The following is a 5,803-nucleotide window of genomic DNA, read 5'->3' on the forward strand; positions in this document are numbered from 1 at the left end:
TAGAGAGTAAGGCAGGTTAGAGTTGGGGAAGTCCTTTTGAGGAACAGATGTTTCAACACCAGTCACATCACTTAAAGTGCTTTCATCAAACACATGGGCTTCTACACAGAGTCCACTAGTTAGAGATGTCCAGTGAAGGACAAAATGAATGCTTTCTAGAGAGTGGTTTGTAACCAAGACATTTACCTTCATACCTGAAATATTTAGCCTAAGAGAAAAATCACTAAAATTTGATGATTTACAGATTTCAAGCATTAAGATACAATGACTAACTTGAGCAGGGATGACATATACAGGACTTGTCTTCAATTTCCTGAAAACACGCCATGTGGTCTGGATAGACTGGGAAATTTCACCTTGCGGGGGAGGAGATAAAAAGAAAGATCCTTTACAACGTGAATAAAGATGGAGGACATCACGTTAATTGACACGAATCCGCTACAGAGAAGATGGATTCCATGGGATCTCATCTGCATGTGGGATTAAGAATAGTTGAATGCATAAATGTTGAGAAGAGAATAGTTGCTATCAGAGACATTGAGGCTTAAGGGTGAGAAAGATATTGGTTAAAGGATACAGGATGCCATGAGATTGGAGGAAGGGGCAAACAAGATGTTCTATGCATAAAAACACTTGCCAGATAAGCCTGGTGTCATGAGTTTTGGCCCTAAAACCCATGGTAGAAGGCTAGAATAGGCTCCCATAAATTATGCTCTTGCCTTCATGAATGCTAAGCCTGTACACTCACATACGTATCAAACATCACACACACACACATAATGATGATGATGACAGTGATGACGATGACGATGATGAAGAATTAGAAGTTTTAAGATGAACCAATAAACTCAAGATCTATTTACAGCATGGTGACTATAGCTAATAGTAATGTATATATTATACACTTCAACTCACTTAGAAAGTATATTTTAAGTGTTCTTACCCAAAATAAGTACCTCAAATAACACATACAGTAATTTGGTTGATGTAGCCACCCTACATCCTAGAATGTACATAATAAATATATGTAATTTGTATTGGTCAGCTTAAGCAAGATTTTTGTTATCCAAAAATTAACTAAAATTTTAAAAGTGTGAATATTTTTACTAAATCTTACAGGCACTAGATTAAAAATAAAATAGAACTTGCTTTTATAAATTGATACATCATTCTTGGAAGTTGTTCATAGTTATTAAATTAAACAATATGCTGAGAGACCTCCATGAATGTGCTGGCTAGTTTTATGTCAACTTGACCGAAGCTATAGTGATCCAAGAGGAGGAGCCTCAGTTGAGAAATGCTTCCATGAAACTGGGCTGGAGACATGCCTATAGGGCATTTTCGTTACCAGTGGGAAAGGCCTGGCCCACTGTGGTTGGTGCCACCCTGATCTGGTGGTCCTAGGTACTTATCAAGCCACAAGAAGCATGCCAGTACACAGTAGCCTTCCATGGCTTCTGCATCAGCTCTTACCTCCTGTTACTGTCCTGTTTGAGTTCCTGCCTTGGCTTTTCTCAAAGAACTGTGACTTGGAGACTAGGGATATATAAACCAGATAAACCCTTTTCTCTCCAACTTGCTTTTGATCATGATGGTTCACTACAGATAATAACTTCAATAAGACAGAGTGACTTATTTAATCTTTTTACAGCCCTATGAGGTAGATACTCTGATATATATTTTACAAGTTAGAAAACTAAAACTTGGTCAGTCAGTTACTTACTAAAAGTCATACAACTAAGCCTGGCAGACCCAAGCTGGAACCCACACATGACCAGAACACTCATGTTTAGCCAAAGCACTGCTCAACCAAAACCATTCTGTATTGGCTTTGCCCTATCCACCCCACTGTTACAAACGTATCTCAAGTTAATAAGCCCAGGCAAGAGCAATTATAGAAAAAGATTAGAGATCCTATAAAGTTTAGCAGTTCAAAAATGTTGAATGGCCTATTCATGTAACTGTATCTCATTATACAGAATAAATCTGTGAATGGGGAACAAGCTAAAAGAAATAACAGCAATAAATATGTTATCTCTAGCAATTTCTGTGGATCAAGATAGTATATCATTCCTACTTTTCCTTCTAAATCTGTGTGTGTGTGTGTGTGTGTGTGTGTGTGTGTGTGTTTTAGGTACATAACTATTATTTTACAATGAAAAAATAGTAATTTTTAATTCGGCAACATCATGGACTTACAGAAATATACCCACCAAATAAAACACTGTTTAAAGTTCGCATTGCCACCTCTCGTGTAGGAAATGTTGAAGCTAAGATATGTCAAAGAACAATAAACTAAGATAATTTGAGAAACTCATAATAGGTTTAATATCGGATAAGGTAACTATTGGAATCATGATTTAACGTTCAAACACATGATTAGAGGATGCTTCCACTGGCACTGTTCTGTCTTGGGGAGGGGCAGGCGAGGATGGGTAGACTTCTCAGTAGAACAGGGAAGGAATCAAGCTCAACTTCACCATGTCTCATATCTCCTCTTGCCAAATCCTTCAAAGGTACTACTATTTTGTCTGCCTGCATCCCCTCACATCTATTCTCCTTTACCTCTGTAACTTTTCTTCTTGTTCTGACAAACCTGACAACAGGTTAAGGTCAGAAGACCTTGTTTTGTCTCATGGTTTCAGGGGACTTCCGTCCATCATGGGGACTCCACACAGTGGGATTGTGCAACAGATCTCCACATACCACTGCTGCAAAAACTAGACTAGGGCTGAGGCTGGGTTATGCCTTTCAAAACCCCCCTTTAAGTTCCCCACCCTTCCTGCTGGCTTCACCTATCAAAAGGTTTCATGGCTCCATCTTTGTCCCTGCGTTTCTTTTAGAAAGAACCAATTTTTGGTCAAAAGTCTTGTAGGTGGGTTGATATCCCCATCACTCCACTGGAGGTCCTATCAGACTATTGGAGGTTGTCTCTTCAGGTTCTACATCCCAACTGTTGGGACTTTCTGCTAAGGTTACCTATGTTGTCTCCTGAGAGCCTACCTCATCCCAGGTCTGTGGGACTCCCTAGAGAATCACTCCATCCCTGATCCCTGGCAGCTGCATATTTTGCTTTATTCTCCTGGCCCTCTGGAACTCTCTCCTGTCTCCATGCCTGATCCTACCTACTCCTCTTATCCCCTAGTTGTCCCCTCACCTATCCAGGTCCCTCTTCCCTTCTGCCTCCCATGACTATTTTGTTCCCCCTTCTAAATGGGATTTGAGCATTGTCCCTTGGGCATTCCTTAAAGATGAAGCAGAGACTGAAGGAGTGGCTGACCAGTGATCAGCCCATTTTGAGAACTATCCCATGGGCAGGCAAGCACCAGTTTCTCACACTACTAATGATGCTATGTTGTGCTTGCAGACAGGAGCCTAGGATAGCAGCCCTCTGAGAGGCTCTACCAAGCAGCTGACTGAGACAGATGCAGATACGCACTGGACAGAGGTCAGAGACCTCTGTGGAAGAGTTAGGGGAAGGATTGAAGGCCCTCGAGGAGATGGCAATTCCACAAGGAGACCAACAGTGTCAACTAATCTGGACTCATAGGAGTTCCCAGAGATTGAGCCATCAACCAAAGAACATACACTGACTGGTCTGAGGCCTCCTACACATATGTAGCAGAGGACTGCCAGAATGTGTCTTCAGAGGCTTGATGTTCCAAGGAGTGGGGATACAAGAGGGTTACCCTCTCAGAGGTAAAGAGGAGGTGGAACCAGGAAGGGGCAACATTCAGGATGTAAATAAATAACAAACAAACAAATAATGTTTTAAAAAGGTTTCATAGCCTCCCGAAACAGCCATTATCTGAGGACCAAGTGTTCAAATATTTGAGCCTATGGGAGATATTTTACTTTCAGACCATAACACTCACCATAACCAAGTCGGCTGCCCCTAACCTCCTCCCTCTATTCCACAGAAAAGCATCCTAACAACTGATGTCAATATTCTCTCTGCTCACAAATCTCTGGTCTCATTTGATCCTAATGCTATACGAATGACCACTGAACTACAACTGATTCTTTGAGCATCTCTTCTCTTGAATCCTGTGACACACGGGGTGCAAAAAATACACTATGAGCTGTGTCTGCAACAGACATTATCCTATGCATACATGCACCCCGCCTGACCCCTTGCTAACACAGCAGCAGTAAGCTCAGGTGTAGGTCAGTCCAAATGAAGCGGGCCTCACTGTACTTCCCTGTAATTAGCTTCAGATTTGGGTACAGTTAGTCAGATACTGGCCAGTGTGAGCCCAGGATAAGCTCCTCCCACTACGTAACTCCTGCCTTGGAGTTCAGTTTTTGACGTTTAGCTGAGTGACAGACATTCTGTGATACGGAGAAGGGCGTTTTTAAAAGGTGAAGCTGAAGAACCCAACCCTGACAGCATCTACCCCAACTTCCTGTATGGGTTCTCCTAAAGTTTAAGCCGGTCTTGGTGAAAAGCCTAGGTTCTAGCAATCAGAGATGTCTAAGATGATATTGGCACGTGCTTTCTTTCTGGCTTCCCTTGCCACACCCACCTGCTCTGAGACACTTTCCTGAACTCTGTCACACTTTGTGTGTTAGAGCTCTGGAACTTTATCCTTGCTTAGTTTCTCCTCTTAATTTTTTAATTATATACATATATACATGTATATACATATATACTTACACATATATATGTAAATGTGTAAATACACATTGAGGACCAACTAGGAGACAGATTCTCTTCTGGCTTCTGGGTTCATCCAAACTGATGAGGTAAGACAACTGTAGTCATTAAACAAAACAAAAAAAAATGGACTGATAGATATTAGTTCCCTTTCTGTTGCTATGATGGAAGATGATAAGCAAAAGCAATTGTTGGAAGAAGGAATTTTTTTGGCATATGGTTCGAGAGCGATAAGAGTCCATCAGAACAAGGAGTTGTGGCAGCAAGGGGTAAGTACAGTGGCCAGAGCGAGAAGCTGGGAGATCAGCCTCAAAACCACACAGAGGGTGAGCAGACAGTGGGCAGACGCTGCAGAGCCTGCAGAGCCACCTCCACTAATGTACTTCAGCAAGGCTACCAGCCTCCTAAACCTCCACAAACATGGCAGCCAACTGGGAACCAAGTATTCAAATTCCTGAGTGTAGGGGGACATCTCTCATTCAAACCACCACAAATACTCTATACAGGTTCATAGGGTAGGGGTGAGCAGGGGAGTGAGCTTGAGGATATTTCCATGCCTTTGGGTTTGGGGGTGCTATCTTTTGTAACGATGCCCAATCTTTGCTTCTTTTTCTATATTTTCTTTTTCACGTGACTTACTGACCAGACCTATGTCAGACATTATCCCTCTTTTTCTATCCTCTGCATGTGTACAGGATTGAATAAGCATCTAGTGAAGGTACATAGATCCACAATGTTCTTTGTAATGGGCTTACCTCATCTTGAGTGAGTTTTGGAGACTTATATCCTTCTAAGGATTTCTTAAATGTGTTAACACAACATATTATTAAGTATGTGAGGTAAACCTGCAGATTTCTTCTGTGCATGCCTTTGCTTCCATCGCACACACTAGTCTGCAGTGTCTTTTCTTACATACGCGTCTAGATATTCTCTTACTTCTGCTATTTCTTCTTTAAGTCACAGGTGATTTAAATTTTTCTTTCTTAGTTTTACATGATTTAGTTTTTCTGATTATCATAGTTAATGATTTATATCTTAACTGAATATGCGATGATCTGTATATTATTTTAATATCTTCTAAAATTGTAGGATTTCCATTATGATCCAGGATACATCTATTTTATACAATATACATATCTTGATCAT

Source organism: Grammomys surdaster, unplaced genomic scaffold (assembly GCF_004785775.1).
Source record: "Grammomys surdaster isolate TR1022 unplaced genomic scaffold, NIH_TR_1.0 65, whole genome shotgun sequence".
NCBI classification, from domain to species: Eukaryota; Metazoa; Chordata; class Mammalia; order Rodentia; family Muridae; genus Grammomys; species Grammomys surdaster.